The sequence below is a fragment of the Anthonomus grandis genome, chromosome 2, assembly GCF_022605725.1.
Source record: "Anthonomus grandis grandis chromosome 2, icAntGran1.3, whole genome shotgun sequence".
NCBI lineage: Eukaryota > Metazoa > Arthropoda > Insecta > Coleoptera > Curculionidae > Anthonomus > Anthonomus grandis.
In genome coordinates, this window is record NC_065547.1 from 44,797,830 (window position 1) to 44,822,606 (window position 24,777).

Consider the following 24,777-nt stretch of genomic DNA (forward strand, 5'->3'; position numbering starts at 1 on the left):
TGAAATAAAATTCCTACGTATATTCTTAGTATAATTTGACTGGATACCAGCTTTTTTCAAAAAAATTAACAAGGGTTTGAGAAAAAAAAAATTTGGAAAAATCGATTTTTTATTCAAAAATTTCACAAAATGTCTATATTTAAAAAAAAACAGTGTAAATAAAATTTTGGAAATTTATATATTATGATATTCCCAGAATAATTCGCCTGGATAAAAAAGTGGACAGGATTTTGACAAAAATTTTTTTTTGGAAAAATCGATTTTTTTTCCAAAAAAATACCTATAACTTAAAAACTAAGAAAAATAAAATTCTGAAATAAAATCAAATTAAAATTTTATGAAATGCCTAAATTAAAAAACCTTTATTCCCCGAATAATTTAACTGTATACCTATTTTTATACCTAACGTTTTTGAGAAGTGTACGGAATTTTATGAAAAAAAATATTTTTGGCACAACCGATTTTTTTTGAAAAATATAAGATTTCTTTATTTAAAAAACCAAATAAAATAAAATTTTGAACATTTTTACAGATAACATAATATTTTACCAGGAATGTATAATTTGACTGGATATTCCAGCAATTCCAGCGTTTCTCAATGAATTTACAAGGGTTTGAGAAAAAAAAAATTTTTGGAAAGGCCGATTTTTTTTTCCAAAAATTGTACAAAATATCTATTACTTAAAAATCAATAAAAATAAAATATTGAAAACCTTTACATATATTCCTAAAATAATTTGATTAAATATATATTTCAGCGTTTTTTCAAAAAATTGACAACGGTTTGAGGAAAAAAATAATTTTTAGAAAGATCGTTTTTTTTTTAAATTTTACAAAATTTTTATATTTTAAAAAAACAGTAGACATAAAATTTTGTAAATTTCTATAGATATTCCCGGAATAATTCGCCTGGATAATGTTGTTGGATAATGTAATTAATGATGTTGGAAAAGTCGATTTTTTTTCTAAAAAAAACTTAAAAACTAAAAAAAATAAAATTCTGAATCGAAATAAAATTAAAATTTAATAAAATATCTAAATTATTAAAACTATTTGAAATAAAATTTTGATAATTTTAAAAGATATTCCTGGTATAATTTGACTGAATATCTTTTTTTAAAAAATTTGACAAGGGTTTGAGAAAAAAAAATATTTTTGGAAAGATAATTTTTTTTTGTAAAAAATTTAATAAAATAAATATCTTTATTTTAAAAAACAGAAGAAATACAATTTTAAAAATTTCTATACATAATCGCGGAATAATTTAACTGGATAAAAAAGTGGACAGAAGAGAGAAAAAAATTTTTTTTTGTTACGATTTTTTTTCAAAATACCTATAACTCAAAAACTAAGAAAAATAAAATTCTGAAAATATTCATAAAAATATTTATTCCTGGAATAATTTGATTAGATACCTATTTTAGCGTTTTGCAAAAAATTAGGAGGGTTTGGAGAAAAAAAATATTTTTGGTAGAAAATTTCATAAAATGTCAAAATTAGTAAAACTATTTAAAATAAAATTTTGAAAATTTTAACACATATTCCTAGTATAATTAGACAGAATACCTATTTCAGTGTTTTTAAAAATATTGAGAAGGGTTTGAGAAAAAAATATTTTTGGAAAGATCGATTTTTTTTTAAATTTCACAAAATGTCTATATTTCATAAAAACAGTGGAAATAAAATTTTGACAATTTATTATTATTATTATTATTATTATTATTATTATTATTATTATTATTATTATTATTATTATTATTTCAGCGTTTTTCTAAAAAATTAACAACGTCTATAAATATTTTAAAAAAACAGTAGAAATAAAATTTTTAAAATTTCTGTACATAATCACAGAATAATTTAACTGAAGAAAAAAGTGGTTTAAAAAAGTGGATAGAATATTGAGAAAACATTTTTTTTGGAAAGGTCGATTTTTGTTCCAAAATACCTATAACTTAAAAACCAACAAAAATTAAATTCTGAAAATGTTTATACATATTCCTGGAATAATTTGATTAGATACCTATTTTAGCGTTTTGCAAAAAATGAAGAGGATTTCGATAAAAAACATATTTTTGTAAAAATCGATTTCTTTATTGAAAATTTCATAAAAAGACTATTTTTCAAAAACAAATTAAAATAAAATTTCTACGTATATTATTAGTATAATTTGACTGTATACCAGCTTTTTCCAAAAAATACAAGGGTTTGACAATTATTTTTAGAAAGATCAATTTTTTTTCAAAAATGTCACAAAATGTCCCTATTTTAAAAAACAGTGGAAATAAAATTTTGGAAATTTCTATAGATATTCCCGGAGTAATTCGAGGTTTAAAAAAGTGGACAGAATTGTGAAAAATTTTTTTTTTTTGAAAAGGTCGATTTTTTTTCCAAAATACCTATAACTTAAAAACCCAGAAAAATAAAATTCTGAAAACATTTAAACATTATCCTGGAATAATTTGATTAAATACCTATTTTAGCGTTTTTCAAAAAATCGACATCGGTTTAAGGAAAAAATTATTTTTGGAAAGGTCGATTTTTTCCAAAAATTTCACAAAATATCTATCTCAAAAATCAGTTAAAATTAAATTTTGAAAATTTCTACTCTTATCTTAAGACAATTTAATTAACCTTCAATGTACATAATATATATAATATAATACATAATAAACCATAAACCAAAAACCAGTAAAAAAAAATTGAAAATTTCTATGTATATTCCTGAAATAATTTAACTATAAACCTGTTTAACCATTTTTTAAAAAAATAACAAAGTTTTAGAAAAATTTTTTTTTTAAATATTTAAACTGCCTATAGCTCAAAAACCAGTGGACAATAAGTATTTACTTCTAAAACACGGCGTAGATATATAATGGATTATATTAAATTAAAGGTATTTTAAATGTCTATTAGAAAATAACATAAAATATAGGAAGTTCCGTTTAAAAAAATTAACTTAACGCCATTTTAGTAAATGAAAACTTTTAATTTAATTTTCAGCGACTCTGTATAATTCTGATTAATTCAAGCTAATCAAGATAGTCTCCTTAAGTAATGTTTAAAATTTAAGCTTTTTTAACTTAAATAGCTGAGAAATACACAATTAGTTAACCCTTTGTTTTTAATAAAAAACACTCAAAATTATTTTTTTTCCTGAAAACTGCTAGAGATATATGTATAAGGAAGTATGACTAAAAAAGATTGAAAGCGGATAAAGTACCATCCATAATCAATTACCCTGTATATATAATTCAAAAAAGTAGTCTCAAAGAGATCATTTTTCTCAAAGAGACCTTTTAATAATAAAAATTCAGAGATTAGAGAGACACAAAGTCAATGGTCTCTCTTTTTTATTTTAACTTAAATGCTTGTGTTAACGACTAGTAATTAAAAATACACATAATCTAAGACCATTGACTTTCTGTTCCTCCAATCTCTGAATTTTCTGTATTTATAAATAATACCTTGTGTTTACAATCAAGTATCCCTTCTTTTAATATTAACTTTAGTTGGCTAAAGGCACATACCGATATACGTGTTCTTCCAGATTTAAAATCTATGTCATTTCATTTTATTCCAGAGCTTTTCAGTGATTTTAGGTAATATTGAGTTTCTTTTCATAGTTTTTAGTTTTACAGTAGATACAGGTTAAAAAAATTATTTCAGTGTTTATATTTTTTATTCACTTTCACTAACATTATAAATTATGTAAAAAAAATATATAAGCGTAAACAATAACTTATTATTAAAATACTTTGACAAGTTAGAAAGGCTTTGGCAACTATAAGCTTCCACACGGGAGAAAACTTAATTAATTACAACTTAAACTCTAACAATAAATAATAAAAAGAACAAAAATATTACAAAAAAACTCGCATCAAACTGTTGGGACGAGTTGCATAGGTCCCCATCGCACTGCATACAATACGTTTGAATTCCATTAGCCTGATTTTTTGCACTAATATGGTCACAAGAGTCATTTAAATACTTCACCGTACATCGCCTGGTATAAGTTGATTCTTTTGTAGAGCTATCTGCAAAATTATTAACATGTCTACTAATTTCACTTATAGCAAAATAAAGGCTTACTTGTCTCCTTAACATATAGGCAACTAAAAGAGTTTCCATGCTCGCCAATCCTCGGATCGATGGTGTAAATGGAAGTATCGCAGTCAATTGTAGTGACATTCTTAGGATTGAAATTGTCGCCGCAAGATGAATGGTCGCTTTCAGTGCATTCGTAGCATCGTAGAGTTAGACCTGAAAATTGCAATTATTAGAAAGATATTAGGTGTTATTTACTACTAAATTTTAATAATACGTTCCTACAAAGATTATATGCTTAAGTGTCATTTATAGCGGAGGTTAAAATGGAAGCACATGACTTTTAGATATCTCTTTTAGACTTTTTAAAGAACGGAACTGATGTATAGATGACTAACTTAATAGTGAAATAATGGCAGATAAACTAAAACGGAAAATTTAATATTAACCAAATTTATTTATATATATATAATTTTTGAAAATTAGAGTTTTTTATTTTTTCATAGAAAACGGAGCTTATACCTAAATAATTTAGTAAATCATCATAAAATCCTAAAAGCTTAGTGTTCGGTCGTTACAATAAAAAAAGTGCTCTTGATTTCGTACCTATATAATGCTTAGATTACACGGTTTATAGTTGTCTCTATTACTGGCGTCTAAGAAGATTGAAAGGACAACCGATGAGGACAATATGGGAACCTAATCTGGTATATAGATGGGTCAAAACCTGATGGGGAAACACCAGCTAAGATAATTAATTAAGAGCATACTTCCAAAGTGACCTTCTTAAATCACATCAACAGTTGACAAAACGCACTTTATAAAACTCATTTGATTTTCACAGGACAAATATGTTTATTTAATAAATTATTGCTCCCTTTGTTGCATAGAAAGTAACACTTTCCAGGCTGTCAAAAAACCGAGGGAACCTAATATATCATATAATATTTTATTATATCATTCTTTTTTAGGAAATTATCGGTGTAATATTAGTTTCTAAGTAAATAATTTAGAACCCCTAAAATTGGTTAATTTTGAGTCGAATAAAATTCAAATTTCTTCCCCACATCTTGACAAAAATTTGTGTTTGCATTGTGTTAATAGTTTATTTACAAAGCCACTTTTTTACTATATTTCACGATAAAACCTTAGCGTTATATTACATTTTTTATTGTTAATACCCGCTAGCATAATAATGATAGTTCTGGTACGTTTTTATACACTCGCCGGCACAAAATTCCGCCACCCTGAAATATTGACCAAGTTTAATGTTTTATAAATTTTTTATTTTTTATCAGATTTTCACGATTTTGCCATCAGTTTTTAGATATATTTGTTGTGATTTTTTAAAATCATTTTGTAAAGTAGCATTTTCGATCTGAGATAATCATCGATTAGGCTATATTATACAGGAGTAAAACAAACTGTTGTTTTTCTCGTAATTTCAAAAGACCCTGTAGAAAAATTAAGGTGGATAATTCTGTTTACATACTGTTCCTTGTTAACTTTATGATATACCTAGTGTTTGTTTCTCTTAATAAAAATACGGTTCAAATCAGCGTTTTAATAAAAAACTTGCAGCTCGCAGCAGAAATGTGATAATGGAGTGAATCAAAAATCGAAATATTTAGAATACATCAAAGATTACAAGGAACAGTATGTAAACAGAATTATCCACCTTAATTTTCCTACAGGGTCTTTTGAAATTACGAGAAAAAACAACAGTTTGTTTTACTCCTGTATAATATAGCCTAATCAAAAAATGCTACTTTACAAAATAATTTTAAAAAATCACAACAAATGTATTAATCAATCAAAAATCAAAAATGCTTTATTGTCAGAAAATTTACATTTTATCGACAAAGCTAAAGGAAGAAAAAATACAAATATAAACAAATAAACAATAAAAAAAATACACACAAAGTAAATAGGTACATAACAAAACAAAAATCCTGTACAAATTTTCAAATTGTACAATTTGGTCGAAATCCATAAATAAAATAATTTCTATATACAAATATACACACAATTATATGTATAAAATTGTCAAAAACCTTAGTCTCAAAAAAAAACATACAATAAAAAGCAGGCAAACATTTTCCAAATAATAGGTAGCTAATAAAGCCAGTGTGTGTGCTTTAAAAGGAAATATTAAAAAAGTCTTCTACTGTATATAGGGCTTTTTGCAGTAGTAAAGATTTTAGGGCATTGTGAAAACAACTAAAAGTAGTCATCAATTTTATTACGGAAGGCAGATGGTTGTGCATTTTTATTGCTGCATAAAGTATAGAGTTCTTTACTAATTCTGACCGTGGAATTGGCAGATGAAGATTATGATCAACGTTCCTTAGTGAATAGCTGTGGGATGGTCTTTCTGGAATCTGCGACACATATTTGCGGATAAGGCAGATAGATTCAAATATAAATAACGAGGAAAGAGTAAGGATCTTAATCTAAAAACTGATGGCAAAATCGTGAGAATCTGATAAAAAATAAAAAAATTATAAAACATCAAACTTGGCCAATATTTCAGGGTGGCGGAATTTTGTGCCGGCGAGTATATATAAATAAGTAAATAATTTATTAGCAGAAAATGAAAAATACCCAGTTTCTATATAGGGTGGTCCAATTTTAATACGTGATAGAGAATTTAAAAAGAAATAGACTTTCATTGTACATTTTTTTCAGAATCGTTTAATAACAAAGATATAACGTGTGAGAGTTAAGAATAATTATGGGTTTATTTATCATAACTTTTAAACTACCGGCTCAATTTTAATTAAATTTTGCATGCAGGTCATTGTAGTGAATTATCAATTACTGATGAAGCCAATTTAAAAAAAAAAATTGTCAGTGGCGTAACATATGGAGGGTCCTTTTTGGCCTCAAATCTGCGAGGTGATAAAATATTTTTTTATAAGAAGTCAACCGTGAGATTCTCCATTTAACGCCATTAACGCCAATTAAAATGCGTCAAAAACTTTGAAAACAAACTGAGTGAAACTGACAGGACATATAAAAGAATTGAGCAAAGATCTCTACAATTTTTGGGACCACATGTATACCGCTTCATTCCACAGAACTTACGAAATATTTTATATATTCCATCTTTTAAAACAGGCCTAAAAAAATGGTTACTGGAGCAAGGTAGAACAGCTTGCATAAAGTATATAAACTTATATAGATTCTAAACCTAATTAACAAAAATAATTAAGACAATTTTGAAGTTAGATAATAGTGAATATTGGGATCAATGCGTGGGAATTCTTTCATTGTATTACTGGGGTAAGGAGAGAAAAGAAAAAAAGGAAAAAGAGAGAAAGGGGAAAGAGAAAACAAACTACAATAAAATTTTGATATATAGACTTAACGCTAACATGAACATTCATTAAATGGGATAGATTAAAAAATAAATAAATAAATAAATAAATAATATCTTTATTTAGCAAAAAAGCTACATTCAATAAAAACATAGGTGAAAAATAAACTAAAAGTGTAAATTGGCTATAACTGTATCAGGACACTCCGGTTTGTCCATGGATGGTCTCGGTAATCCAGAAACAGCATCCCGGTTCCAGAAATATCCTGTCAGAGGTAGACCATAAATTAAAACTAGACTTAACCTAAACATTATTTCCTTGCCCTACTTAATAAAAGCACAGTTAATTATTGTTTGCCTTATAGTAATAAAAATAGTGTCGACTCAGGTTGATCGAGTCGGTTCGGTTGCAATCAGCCGACGACACACATTTGGAACTTGGTTGACCTTGCCGACCAGACACATTGGTCTCCCCGTGTAATACTTAGAAAGGCTTCGGTAGTTCCAAGAAGCTGTAACCAGTATCCCGGTTGGCCCAAAAATACCCAGTCAACAGATAAATCAACAATCAAGATGATGATTGGAGCGGAAACAATGCATACTATAGTAAAACTTAATAAACTACATAATTAAAATAAAATAATAAAATAACAAACACAATTTTACTTATTCATAATAAATTTTCTCAAGAGCCCTCTGAATTGATCTAAAGTAATACAATTTTTGATGTTAGCAGGCAAGTTGTTAAATAGTATTAAACCTTTGTATAGAACTGAATTATGCATTTGGGTTGTGTTACATCTGTCGACTAGTATGAAGTCTATACGATTTCTCGTATTATAGTTATGTATATCTCCAAAAACTCTTAATTTATTACAAATATAATCAGGGAGCATCTGATGTTTTAATTTAAAAATAAACAAATAAACGTTATACAAAATTCTTTGATGTACAGACAACATATCTAGGACACCCAACATAGAGATAACAGGCGTGTAATGGTTACAATTTAGAATCAGTCTCATAGCTCTATTTTGAATTCTTTCCAGTTGGTCAATTCTATACTGTGGCAAGTTAAACAATAATGTTGAACAGAACTGTAAATGAGGAAGAGCAATGGCGTTGTAAAGTTTTAATTTGATGTACATTGACAAATTTTTTCCAATTCTTGTGATAAATCCAACTTTTTTTGAAAATTTTCTCATTACATAATCTGCATGAGCATGGAAATTCAGATTGGCATCGAAAATTGTTCCCAAATATTTAATTTCTTTGTCGTACAAAATACTTTCCCCATTCACAGAAATCTGTACATTGCCCATGTCTATAGAACTTAATCTAGATCTCTTGCCAAATATACAAAACTTGGATTTACTTGCATTTAAACTTAGTTTATTTCTACAGAGCCAGATGAATAAGTTATTGAGTTCAACGTTCATGACCTGTTGCAGTTGATGAATGTCTTTACCCACCACATATAACATTGTATCGTCCGCAAACAACACCACATTACACCCCCGCACTACCTCCACCATATCGTTAACATACAATAAAAATAGCAAGGGGCCCAAGACCGTTCCCTGCGGTACACCATGCTTTACATTAACACTTTCAGATGAACTGTTTTTGTACATGACTCGCTGAACTCTACCACTTAGATAAGATTGAAACCACTTCAATACATTATTTTTAAGGCCTAACCGTTCTAATTTCCTAATTAACATTTCTCTACTCACGGTTTCAAACGCTGTCTTAAAATCCAAAAATACAGCAAGTACTAGATTATCAGAGTCAAGGGCCTTGAGAAAATTATCAACTATATTAATAATGACAGACTCACATGAATGATTCTCACGGAACCCCGATTGGTTAGGCACAACTATTTTATTTATATTACAATGTTCGAGTAGCTGTTCCTTAACACATACTTCAAACGGGAAAAATAATCCCTAATATAATGGGGCACTCATTTATTATTAATATAAAGTTTGCTTATTGTTGTATATATTAATGCTATTATTAGGTATTGGGTAAATTTAAGTTATAACTCTAAACCCACGCACAAACGACGGGTTTCAGTAGGGTTTACTTATTATTTATTTCTTTACACGCTTTAGAATTAAGGAAAGTAATATAGGTTAAATTGTAATATGGAAATAAATAAATAAAAAAAAAAAAGGAAAATTAGGCTTGAATCTTAAATTAAACCTGTCAAATGATATAATGACTTAAGGTAATTTATAATTTTATATTCAACTTTTTTACAAATCCAAGCTCGATTTCCTTTTTTTTATCAATTTTAGTATTTCTGTACAATTAAACCAAGATATTTTAAAAACAGTGCCTTAAATCAACATTTTGCAAAAGTAACTTTTTTTTCCAAATTAAATAGAGAATCTAACAGTAAAATTCCTATAAAAAAATATTTTATCGCCTCGCAGATTTGAGTATGTCTGTATGTTACGCCACTGATAATTTTTTAAAATTGGCTTCATCAGTAATTGACAATTTACTACGATAACCTGCATACGAAATTTAATTAAAATTGAGCTGGCTGTTTAAAAGTTATGGTAAATAAACAATTAATTATTCTTAACTTTAACACCCTGTATCTTCATTATTAAAAATTTCTGAGAAAAATTTTATAATAATTTTTTCATGTATCAAAATTAATGACATTTAAACTGGACCACCCTGTATAATAAAATATTTCTCTACCTATGACTAAATTCAACAGTAGATATTCAATAATAATAAAAAAACTTTAAATATAATATTTAATCCATACGCTAATGCTTCTATCAATCAATCAATCAATCAATCAAATATACTTTATTGTCAAAAAAATTTAAAAAATTTTGTAGACAAAGCTATACATAAAAAGCAAAACACACAAATATATAAATCAAAATACATATATACAAAAGTACTAAATAAATATATACAAAACTGGGTACAAAAGACATAAATGTACCTGATCAAATTTCTTATACTAAATGTAAAAAGTAAGAAAATAGGAAAGTAAATAAAAATAGTAACAAGAAAGTAAAATAAAAAAAGTAACAAAAACAGTCAAAAACATTAATACAATATTTAAAAAGTCATAAAAAATTTTATAGAAATTTAGCAATACAAAATATTGCTATTCTACATCATAAAGAATTTAATAATTAGCCAATGCGTGTATGAAACTCAAAAATTGATATTAAAGAAAAAATCATCTACTGCATATAAAGCTTTCTCCAGTAAATATGATTTCAAAGCATTACGAAATCGAGGAAAAGATGTCAATGATTTAATTTCCAAAGGCAGATGATTGTGCATTTTTTTAGCTCCGTAAAGAATAGAGCTTTTTATTAATTCTGACCTTGGGATTGGCACATAAAGATGACACATGCTCTGCGTTTAGAAGTGGATAATTGCGAGATGGTCTATTAGGAATTTCTGATATACGTTTGCGAACCAAGCAAATAGATTCAAAAATTAATAAAGATGGAAGAGTTAATATTTCAAATCTTTTAAACATTTCTTGGCAGTGAGCTCGACTATCAAGTCCTAGTAAATAGCGAACCGCTCTCTTTTGTAGTTTAAAAATGCGCTCAAACTGAGTCGCACAGCATATGCCCCAGAATAGAAGGGCGTAACGAAGATGGGACTCAAAAAGGGCATAATACACTGTTCTTGATGACGAAAGATTTAATTCCCTGGAAACTGATCTTATGGCAAAACAAGTTGAACTTAATTTTTTAGATAAAACATCAATATGTAATTTCCACTTCAAAGAGCTGTCAACAATAAGTCTCAAAAATTTCACAGATTCAACAACGTCCAAGCTGGTGTTGCTAAGTACAAAGGGTTGGATAGTACCTTTATAAGATAAGACTTTAGTTTTTGAGATGTTTAAGCAGAGAAGATTCGAATCGCACCACGATTTAATGTTGATAAGGTCTTTAGCAATAGTTGCATGAAGTGCCGCAACATCCGGATTGCTCCATGTAAAGCTAGTATCATCGGCAAAGAGACAGATTTTGCCGCTAATGTTAAGATGGGCCATAATCATTAATAAAGAGCAGAAACAGAATTGGGCCCAGAACTGAACCTTGAGGTACCCCACATTCTATTGGTCTGCTAGAAGACATGGTCGTATCAACCTTTATAAGCTGACTTCTGTAGCTAAGATAGGACTTAAACCATTCGAGAGGCGTTCCTCTGAACCCATAGTGCTGTAATTTTTTGATCAAGATAGTATAGTTTATACAATCAAAAGCCTTGGAGAAATTACAGAAAATAGTTGCTGTTGAATGATGATTGTTTATACTGGAGTAAACATTATTAAAAAGGGAGAACATAGCATCATTAGTGCATTTATTACTCAAGATGCCAAATTGATGGGGAGTTGATATTTTATATTTAAACAGGAATGATAATAGCCTTTTTAACCATCTTTCTATGATCTTCGATAATGTTGGAAGGAGAGCGATTGGACGATAATTTGAAGCTAGCTCTTTATCTCCTCATAATTATTGCAGTCTTAAGGCAGTTAGGAAAGACCCCATTTTGAAATTATTTGTTAATTAGGTTTCTCAGATGGTTTAAGTTCTTATCAGGCGGATTTGAGAACATTTTTAGAGTAAGACCATCTGTACCAGATGATAATTTGTTTCTTATTTCATTTATTGTACTTTAAAGTTCTGTTATTAGTACATGTGGGTAAAAAAGAAACTCTGTAAGTTTTCATTAGAGAGATATGAAAGTGGATCATGAGAAGGTGTTATAGTAGTGATTAGGTTTTTAGCCACGTTTACAAAGTAATCGTTAAGATTCTCAGGTGAAGAGAGGATAGTGCTAGTTGAAGAAGGCTTATTTCTTAATTCGTTAACAATAGACCATGTTTCTTTAGCAACGTTACCAGAATTAGCCAGCCTGTTATTATAATAAATATCTTTTGCGGCTTTTATTGCTTTTCGATATAATTTCCTGTATAGCCTTACATAATTATGAAAAAATATGCTGTCCGAAAATTTTTTTAGGTATGATAAAGAGCGCATGTTCCTTCCAGACACACGTAAGCCTTTAGTGGACCAGGGTTTATGATGCTTAATTTTGATGGGTCTATAAGGAAAGGACTTGTTCGCAATACTTGACAAGGACTTTACAAATCTAGAAAACTCATCATCGATATCATCAGATATAAGATCCCAGTCAGCTGTTTGGCATAGATTCTTGAACTTCAAAAAATCTTTTTTCCCAAAAATACGGCCTAATTTACGAAAATTATTTTTGCTTAAAGTGTCAATAGTAAATCTGGCCAAAACAGCTTCATGGTCAGAAAAACCTGAATTGAGAACAGTTCAATCAACGAAGTTCAGAGTAAAAGATGACACGATATAGTCAATGGTGCTGGAACTATTTTTAGTTATTCTAGTATATATAAGTAATTATTTTTTAACATAAAACTCATAACTGATTTAATATGCATAATTATTCCAGATTTAAAACATTACATTCTTTGTACACTAAGACTGTAGGCAATCACCTATTTTAAAAAAAATATTTTTAAAGCCAATTTCTGTGAAACTTCATGTTAACTAGCAATTTCTTCATGTATTTAATTCAAACAATAATAAATGTTCTTAAAGTAATTCATAGTCTTTTATAGTATTAGTTATCACCATATATCAAGGCTCCCAGACTCTATATCAAACCTCTTCTACTATGGGAGAGTGATTTTTCTTACTTTATTTAGGCATAATTATTTGCAAGTGAGTTGATTAAGTAGGATACCACAAAGGCGATTTATCAAAAAAAACATATTTTTTAGTTAGAATATTAAATATATCAACAACCCTTCATTAGCTTTCATTTACCTCAAAGAGAGATATTGTTATACAAAATCAAGAACGCCTTTATATACAACAACAAAACTACAACCAAACATCCATTTACCTTCTTTAAAACACTTCAACATCCATAAACTAAGTAAAAACAAAACAACTTTAACGGTCATTTTTACACTCGAGAATCACCAAAATGAAATACGCGTTCCCGTACAGTAAACGACACTTTAAAGGATAAATATTAGCCCTAATTTACACGACTAATGTTCACTTCTATCTACGTCAGACCACTTCCAAGACATTCGCGTCTAAATCAAACTCGACACCGCATTGTTTTGTAAGCTCCCTACAATTTATGACGCAACTACTTCCCACCGGGGTAAACATTTATTATTTGTGCAATTTCTGCAAAATATGAGGTGATTTACCTTCAGTCAGCCAGATTAACTATCAATTTCCAATAGCAATTAGTAATAGTTGCAGTCAGTGTAATTTGATTACCGGTAATACATATAATCATCTAGAATGTCCTTTAGGGATGATGAAGTTACAGGAAGGGGGGACACTTTAAATTAAGAACATGATTTATTATTAATAAGGCTTAATGGATGAATACGTAGCCAGATCAACTTATTAAAGGGTGGAGTGGAGAACCGCGTCTCACATTATTAACTAGAAGTTTGGGGCTTTAGGGCAATTAGCCTATTGGCCTAATGGAAACAGACATAATTTATAAGTGAATTTGTTTAAATGGAGTTTATTGATTATATTGTATAAACAATATGGAGGGTACAGCAGAATTTATTTATCGAATCTCTTAGTTGACATATATAGAGAATAAGACTCGCTTTCATCTACTGATGTTAAAACCACTGGAAGAGAACTATATTAAAAAAAAATTTAAGTGGATTAAACCTGTTATTAATTAATAATTATTAATTTAATCTTCGGGATATTAACGTCATAAGTACTCTAAACCCTTATCAATGAAAAAAAGACCGCAAATTAGTATGATACTTTTGAACTATAGAGTATTTTGAAAGTCAAGAAGCTTTATAGCCTGGGATGTAGAGTGCCTTTTATGAACAAGTCCAATTAATTTAGTTTTGGTATAAGTATTTAGTAATATGTAGTCAAGTACAGAAAATAAATTATTTAAATTTCTTTGACGTATAAACTAATTCTTATACAAAACACAATTCTGGATAAGTACCATTAATTGGTACCTTAAAAATCATATTATGATATTGATCAAATAAGTCTTTATTCTCTAGCAGATAATGCATGGATTTATGAATTAGTAGTTGGACGTACACTTCAGCCAAAATATTTATTTTTGCGTTTAAAATAAGATATACCTATTTCTACATTTTATTTTTAATCCAAAATCTAACATCAACAAGTTTATAAGTGTTGATGTATAGCTGAAAGTTTCCTCTTTTGAAAATGTGTGTAAACAAAACATTCCCCTTACCCCTGTGCACATGTTGAACTCAAACATTGTTGTTGTTTACTAATTCTAGTCTTTCAATGTTCTAAGCTCTGTACCTCTTTGAAATAAACTAAAATACAATAAACAGGTAATAATATTGTAATTGAATAAGAAAGTTTATAAACAAGTAGTTGATGTTATTATTTTCCTATCGTAACGCGAAATCTCTAGTCTTTTATTAAGCAAGTTGTATCCCAAACTCGTAGCGACGCCTGTTCATTCCAGTCACGTGACGCCCGGCGTCGGGACGCCCCCGCGCGCTCTAGGAACAACGATGTTTGCGGGTTGCTGACCGAGATATTTAACTCGAATATGAAGACAATAAGGTAAAAATAAAATGAACTTTTATGAGTGAAGTTTCAAATATAATTGCACATATTATATACTCAATGTAAATCAAACCGTAAGTTAGGTTTTTTCACTATATTTTGGAACAGATATTAAAGCGTTATAAAAAATATTTGACCCTATTTATGATAATATTATATTAATATTGCAAAAAACCTATTAAGTAATTTTATTCTTCTTCTTCATTAGCTTTTTCATATTTTTATCTTTTAACAGCAAATTTTACCTTTATAGGTTTAGTTAACGGCACTTAACTATTAACAAGTTTATTTACCTAAAAGGTGAATCATTTATATAAAATTTACTCGATCAAAATATGGAAACTTACTACATCATTAAAATTTCAAAATACTGTAAAGTTCTCAATATTTTAACCTGAAAACTGTAGGCTATATTATTTTCAGACATCAAAGTTTAAATCAATTAAATTTAAGGTGTATTTGAGTTAAAGTTGTTATTTTGCCTCAAATTCTCAAACACTTATTTTACCAATTTTTTTGTGACCTTCACGGTCCTCAAAATCGGGTCTATATTAATTATTTTTATTTGCTTAATTTCTCCCTATACCCCTTTTAGCCTGCATGTAATTTTTCTGCAAATTACGTTTATTTGTTTTTATTTAGAAAATTCAGAAAAATCGTTGTTTAAACTGGATAAAGTTAAATAACAAAAACATACTAATGTACACAATAAACTATAAACAGAAATATCAATAAATGTCGAATAAATTGTAACTGCAAAAATAAAATAAATTAAAAAAAAAAGATGGGTTAGGTTGAGTCAAGTTTGAGGTTAAGATAAAAATTCTGCTTCTACATACGGAATAGCAGAATTATGTTTACCATATTTTCGGATTTGTCTTGTTTTTTTGTCACTTAGTAAGCATCAAAATACTCGTAAAAATTACATAACTGATAAGCGAATGATTTAAGCAGATGAAAATAAATATTTTTTTTTACGAATTTTCTTAATAAATTTGCTATAATGAAAATATTTATTTATTAAACCTAATAATGTTTATAGTAATAAAACGTGTTAAACAGATATTTTTCATATAATATATTGGACATATTAACGATGCTTTTAATAAGATATCTTTTACTGGTCTAAAGATAACATTATATTCTTTACATAAAAATGAGACATCTTAAAGGTGTACTGTGCTGTGCCGGTTAAACATGCTAAAAATATAAATTGTTATATAAGTCATTGTGAGTATTCTAACATATGTTACAAAATAACACATACAGAACATTAGCTTAAGGAAAGAAAATTATTATGTTTTCTACGTTATACATTAAGTTCTTCTTTTTCTAGAATAACATTTTTGCATAGTGGCTGCATGATCTTGCTGAAATCCGAACTTTTAACCATTAATCGTTTTCATACAATAACAAGATTAAGTTAACTTTTAGATGAAAAGAACCTTGAGTTTTCTGTTGTTTTTCAAAGGTTTAAACTACAGACAAAGTAGAATGAAAGAGCACGTTTCGGATACCTTATTTTTGACACTTGACAGTTAGTAGTTCCGATGGCTAGAAAGAGCGGCGTCATCGCCACTGGAACAGGTGATATTGATATTTTCTTAATTGACCTCATATCTATGAACTTTTTTCATGACTCATAATTTTTATAAGTTTTCTTGTTCGTTAAAAAACTCCCATTAAAAAAAAATAAATATAATATAATCAGTCTCATGTTACATTTTACTTGCTAATAATATATAGTAAGTCAAAATGGAGCAGTCGGTTTTCCGTGAAAAAATTGGACAAAATCTTTAAGAATAATCTACGGGTAAGTATATGTTTGTATATACATTTGTTTTTTACCAGTAAATTGTCGTTGAAAACCATTTTTTAAAGAAAAATGTGTAATTTATTAACCTTTTTATTTGTATTTTACAAATATAACCAAATGTTTTGTATTGACATATAAAAAAAATGTTTCCAAGCAGAAATATATTAGACACGATAACAAAATCAGGAATAATTAGGAGTTACGGTGCCAAATTATCCTAATCTCTTATCACATTTTAATTTCAAAAAATGATGTCATATTAAGAAACAATTTTCAATGTTCCTTTAGATTTGCTAATATGAAAAAAATGGTTTGATGAATTATAACTAGTTTCTTTTCAGTTTTTACAATTTTTTTGTAGAATAGACCTTTTATGCTCTGTGATATTTTTGAAAACTGTGATAAAACATAATTATAAATTATTAAAAATATTAAGAATACTATTTTGTTTCCTATATACATATGTGTTAAAAATACATTTTTAAACATGTATGTTTCGAAATATTGGATTTTCAGCTTAAGACCAACATTTCGAACTGTCACTTCCAAGTAAGGCTGCTTAAAAGTGAACATTTGAGTTTCTACTATACTAAGTCCATAATAACAATTTCCATTTAAATTATTGGCAGTGCCCATTACAGACAGATAAGTTATATGGGATGTGGAGATAAGATAAGTAGTGTCATAATGTAATGAGAGATAATTATTATAATAGACTAAGTGAACAGCTGATTATCATATCCTTAATAATTTTGATATTAATGGTGCTTCAGCTATTCGAGTAACATTGCTACTATATTTTTAACCTGCAACTTTTTCTTTTTTTTTAATATAGGTATGGCCCATGATAGAGAAAACATGATTTTAAGCCTGTTTTATTAATGTATCTCTACAGTTTAATCTCCATTTCCTTACTGTTCCTAATATATTTTTTTTGTGCAAAATAATTTTATTTTTAACTGTATAATTTTGTTTTATAGCACTTTTTTACATTTTTTTTTGCTACATTTTAGATTTAGAATATAAAATTTAGAAAGACTCACCTAACTAATATAATATATTTTATAAATTATATTAATCTTCAACAAAACATTCTCAGAAAGATTTGAGAATTCGTTTTGCTTTAATTTGCATATTTTCTCTAAATATAACCTTAAATTCACCTGCACACCTTAAATTGAAATCTCCCGCCTTTTACTGATTTCGAATGTCCTGCATTTTTCTTAACATGACTCAGTCGGTATTGTAACTACCTGCAATATCGATTATTCATATTTATATCTGAAATATTTCTAATGGCTGCGTCCCTTCTTATTTTACTTTCTGTAGGGTTTAAGGTTATTTTTTGTATACAGGTCATTCACTTCCGAAATTGAAAAATTGACTCTGCTACATATTTCTCTAAATATGAAGATTTGATTATAAATTAGTCTGACTGCTTCGTTTGCCATAATCAGACCGACTAATTTAATTAAATATTTTAATTTACAAATGCATGTTTAATGTTCAACTTATGTATCATATTTCTCGTCCTCATTAATTGATTATGTTTGTTCTAATGTTTGTCCAAGTCTTATCAAAGATTTAGTTATAGAGGCTATCCTATTAGATCATAATGCACTATGTAAAATCATAATAATTTGTATTAAAAAAAACAGTTTATATGCTGTGATACAACCTATTAGTTCAGATCTTCAAAATCAGAAATTCTGATTTGACTTTGAAACTTTCTTCTTGTGAACTTGACTAAAACTAAAAGGTGGAATCTCGGACATTGTTTCGTCCAAAATATTTCCATTATATCTAGTTCTGTGGCCAAAATTTTAGGTATTATTATTGATAAAAAACGTAGCTTTAAGCTTCATATTGAACAAACTTAAAAAAATTGCATCTGCCTACTATGCAATGAGATTCACTGCCACTGAACACTCAATTCAACATCTCAAACATACAAATCAAAAAAAAAACTGTGTGGTTTCCTTTGGATACACAACTAAAAAGGAGAAAAAGACTAAACAATAACATAGGCCGCACGATTTACTTCGATGCATATCATCAATCCTAACACATAGAGGGTTGCCATTATTTGTTGGGCGCCAAAAAATTCATCCAATTGTTCAATATAATTTCCTACTTAGTAGGTGCCTGTTTAGCTATAAATAAATAAATATAAAATGAAAAATTAAATTGTAATATTACAACTAACCAAATTAAAAAAGACATACACAAGTTCTAATTGGGTTTCACAAACTGCAGTATAGTATTATATGTATATATTGGTCACATAAATGTTTAGTACCTGCACACCTTAAATTAAAATATTTCGCATCCAAATCATTATCTTAGGTTAAAGAGAGCTATTTATGGTTTAAAACAAGCATCTAGAGCTTAGAATGATAAAGTAAATAATGTTTTACTTGAGTTGGGTTATCAAAAGTCTCTATATTAAAAAGGTTAATCATTCTTTGTTTGCAATAACACTATTTGTAGACGATTTTTTTATTTTCTCAAATAATGAAGCTGAATAAAATAGGCAGAGTTGGGCTTGACATTTAAGATTAAGGATCTAGGAAGGATAAATGAATGTTTAGGCATGCAGGTTGATTATGGCATGGAGAACCGTGTTATAACTTTAACTTTAAAGAAATATATTCTTCAGTTGTTGAAAAAATTTAATATGTTGGGTGCCAAAACAATCCAAGCTCCTATGGAGTTTAAAGTAAAATTTGAAGAGAATGTTGAAAGTTACTTTGATAGTACAGAGGTCCCATACCAAAGACTGATTGAGAGTCTTCTATATGTCTCAGTGTTGAGCCGATATATCATTTTCTATTAGTTTCTTGAGTCAATTTAATAACATGTATAACCAGAGTCACTGGAAGGGTGCATAAAAGATTTTAAAATATTTAAAACATACTGTAGATTATGGGGTTCAAATTTTGTGACGATGGAATAGAGCTACAGGGTTTTGTCGATGCATCTTGTTGATCAGAGATCATATATAGGTGATTTCATTGATAAGTGGGGATGTTAAATTATTTCATGTATATCAATGGAATTAAGTTAACTTGGCTCCACTGTAAGCAATTTAAAGTTGACAGTCGGGTTAGAAAAGAAAGATCATAAAATTCTTACCAGTCTGTTGTTTCTGATCTGCTGCAAGGAAAAAATGTGTATTTTATTTACGGCGAACCACATTTCTTTATACTAGTCATATCAATGGTTTAGATATAGATGCTGCTCTATGTAAAATTCCAATGATTTCTGTAAAAAAGAACTGTTTATATGCTGTGATACAACCTATTAGTTCTGATATTTAAAAGCTGAAATTCTGGTGTGACTCAAACCTTCTTCTTCTCAGCCTGATTAAAACTAATATCCTATTTTTTAGGTGGAATTTAGAATATTGTTTCGTAAATAATAAAATATTTCCATTACTTGTGATTCTGAGGCAAAATTCTAAGTTTCTATGCAATGAGAATCACTGCCACTACATGTATTATATATATGTATCCTGTTCCAGGAGATAAACAAAAAATCAGTTCAACATCTCAAACATACAAGACAAAAAAGGAGCGTAAACAAAATATCTTTAGTATCTTTTCGATACACAATTAAAAGTAGGAGAGTGAGACTCTCCACCAGTAATAACAAACATCATTGTTTCTTAAAAAAAAGACTGCACAATAACATAAGCCACAGTAAACAAACTTCCCAACTTATCATCAAACCTAACATATAGAGGGTTGCCATAAATTAAATATTACTTTCTCTTTTTTTTTACACCTAGATATTGTGCAGGTAACAAATATAGAAACATATGTCAATAGTTACCCAATACCTACTTACATACATCTTGACTAAAATATACTTAAATAATAAAGCGCAAATACATAAATCAAATTTGGCAAGCAGATAGCAACATGTCATCTATATTACCAACATAGCGGCGAAAAATTTAAATTTATATATTTTGTTGGGCGCCAAAAAGTTCATACAATTATTGTATATAATTTCCTACATAGTAGGTGCCTACTAAACAAATTAAAATAAGACACACATAAGTTCTAATTTGGTTTTACAAACTGCAAGGTATATAAGTCATAAATGTTTAGTACCTACACGCCTTAAACTTAAATCTCCCGCCTTTTACGAAATTCTAATGTCCTGGATTTTTCTTGACATGACTCAGTCGGTAATGTAGCTACCTGCAATATCGATTATTCATATTTATATCTCAAATAGTTCTAATGGCTGCGAAGAGTAGTCGCATCGTAAACGTGATGCCATCTGGTATACATGCGATTAATCTTCTCATTTCACTTTCTCTATCGTTTAAGCTTATATTTTATATATATTTATAGGTCACTCACTTCTGAAATTGATTAATTAGAACGTTCATTGTCCCTGCTACCTATTTCTGTAAATATGATGCTGGCTGCAGGTTTGATTATACATTTTTCTGACTCTGCTGACTAATTTAATTAAATGTTTTAATTTATAAGTGCATGTTTAATGTTCAACTTGTGACTCACATTTCTCGTCTTCATTAATTGAATATGTTTGTTCTAATAACTAATAATAATTAAAATTTATATATTCTGTTGGGCGCCAAAAAGTTTATACAATAGTTCAATATAATTTCCTAATAAGTAGGTGTTTGTTTAGCTATAAATAAATACATATAAAATAAAAAAGCAAATTGTAATATTACACCTAAATAAATTAAAAAAGACATACACAAGTTGTAATCTGGTTGCACAAACTGCAATTCTTGCTGCGGTTCTGAGTACTAAGAAATCTAATTCACACAATAACCTTAAAGAGTAATTTTTTCTTAGTTAATTTATTTGCATACTATAAATTAATAATAAAAATTATTAAATATTATCTATGAACAGCCACTACGATCGAGAAAACCTTAAATTTCTAATAAAAAAAAACTAATAAGTTTCACATTTTTCCTATGTCGTATGCATCCGTAACCGCCAAATTCAATAAGTAGACATCAGTAGCGAAATCCCCACGAATTCCTAATTATCAATTTCAGATAATTACAGACCAAAGCATGAAATTAACCCTTGAATCGGACCCAGCAGGGCCGACAACCACTTTTCAACGCCGGTCGGCCGTGGGGGTAAAAACCGCCCTCTCCTCTTAAAACTTCACCCTCGCCGCACGCACGTCGTTGCTTTGTTCGGGCACGCTCGACTCGGCACGAACGACTCGTCGACCTACGAGCCGACATCCCACAAAACAATTTTCAGTTCGCTTTTCTCGATTCTACCGGAGAGTTTGTCGCGCGACCTTGTTGTACAATTATCGCCGGTAAAAAATATGTTTATATAAACAAATCGGTTTTGTCAGAGTTGTACTACTTTTTTGACTTATACCAGTCTTATATAGACAATAAGGGTCATTTTTGATAGTTTTATTATTTGGTCCCGATAGTAGAATGGGAGGATTTATTAGGTTTTTGTCTTGTGTCTAATTGAGCTACTGTGTGTTAAAGTGAAACAAGTGCTATCGATACTAACGTAAAGTAGTTCGTGTCTGTGGATTTTCAGCTGAACCGAGTTTTTCTAGGTAGGAGCCCGTTCTGATGCATGTTTACGCTTATTTTTAAGTTTTGTTCTTAGGATGTTTGAAGTTTAAATTTTAGTTATTTAATTTTTTTTATTTTAAAAATTATAGAATGATTTTATCCTTGAGTTAAAGCTCCAAAAGCAAGTAATTTCAAATTTAATATAATAAGAGAAGCAATAATTTGGCGCCCAACAGCGAACATTATGGAAGTCTATAGAAGTTATCTAGTTATTCATTTGCGGAAAATAGCCTAATGCAATATAGATGAGTGGAACTAATAAGAATTATTTGTTTTTATAATAATTCATCAATGTTTATTTTGTTTGTATTATTGAGCCTAGTCAAGTTTTAAATTTTTATTATTTATATTTTTATAAATCAAAATAATTTTTTTATCTATTGGTCATTAAGATATCGGTGTTTTTATAAAATAAAATTTCAACATTTTAATTTTATATCAATTTTCTAACAAGGAGTTGTCTATTTAAAAAAAATATTTGGTGTAGTTTAAAACCGACGTCAATGAAATATTAGAGTTTAAAAATTTAATTTATTAATCAAGGCATAATTACTGCAATAAACTTATTTTAAATAATACATTGGTACCTTTGGACTCACTAAAGAAAAAGAAATATCCAAATAATAAAACTATAGAATTGTAAAAAATCAAATAATTAATAATATTTCAAATATCTGCGTAAAATTAGGGAAAATTGTATGATGGTGTGTAGCTATTAGCCACGCCCAAATCGTTATTATTTTACATATTTAGATACTTCCAAATTCTCTCAGCATTTTTAGCCACTTGATAGTCAAAGTTACTTTTTAAATATTAAATAAAAAACCACATATAATGACACTACAGAAATATTAATTTTTGAAAAATTATTTTTTGTAAGAGGAACTAATAAAATTTAATTATTGTTTATTTTAAGTTCACAATATTTTGCTTTTTATAATACATGTTTTGTGTATTTTTAAATTTTATATTTTTATACTGCAAAAATATTTCTTTTGTACTTACGTAAAATTAATGTCAGAAAATTAAGTGAACATTTAATTCGAAAATTTTTATTTTATAATTTAAGATTTAGATAAAGCAATATTTTTTAAATATTATAAACTTGTGCTGTTTGCATATAGCATTCCGTAAAATTACAAAAATACATAAATATATATATAATCGTGTATATCCGTTAGCCACGCCCATGCCATTGTATATTTTGTATAAATTTAAATACTGTAAAATTCTATCAACATCTTTAACCATCTTGTTGAATATTGTTAAATAAAATGAACTTTCCTTATGATTTTATAACTCATAAAGATAAAATTGATATATTATGAAAAGTAATATCTTGGCGCCCAACACTGAGCTAAAATGTAAAAATTATTAACAGTTTATTAGTAACAATTTATTTGCCTTCATAAGCATCCAATAATATTTTATTTTTTATTTGTGCAAATTTTTGAAAAAACTGTAAACATGTTTAAATTTAAATTATTTTAATCGAAATATTTTACACTAGACTTAATGTTCCTGAGGAAAATAATTTTTAATTTGATTTATTATGAGAAGCAATATCTTGGCGCCCAACAATAATCATTATGGGAGGGCCAAACTTTGCAAATCTGTCCTGTATAGAATTTACACATCTATTAATTTTTGAAAAATGATTTATTGTAATACAGATTCCTTGGAATAATATAATTTATTTGTTTTTATATTAATTCACCAATGTATCTGTCTCTTTAAGTTTATTCTCATCAAGTTTTTCGTTTTTATAGACCTTTAAATTTTCATTATGTATATTTTTATAATCGTCAAATATTTGGTCTTTAGGATGTCAATATTGTTAAAAAAAACATAAAACTATTAATTTTATATATTTTCAATGTCGACTGTTCCCATATTCCTTTGTAACCTCTAATCACGCCCATGTCACTATATATTTAAATAGTCTTAAATTCTATCCACATCTTCAACCACTTCACAGCCGAATGCTCTTTTTAACGTTAAATAAAAAACGACTCACAAAAACTACATAAATATTATTGTTTGGAAATAAAGTTTTTTGTAATAAAATATATTCGTTAATTAAATACTAATAGATTCATTATTTGCCACGCCCATATCATTGTTATAATTTATTTATTTAAATACTAAAATTCTATTTAAATAAAAATATAAGTCATCAAAAAATCAACTACTGTTTCGTAATGAATGCATTCGAAATAAAAAAGGCAATCTTAGTTCTGCTCTTTTTAGGCATCGACTTTATGAAAATATTCTGGACATCTGACATGTTTTATAAGCCAAAGTTCATAGTTAATTGCTGAGAAAGGTTTCAGAC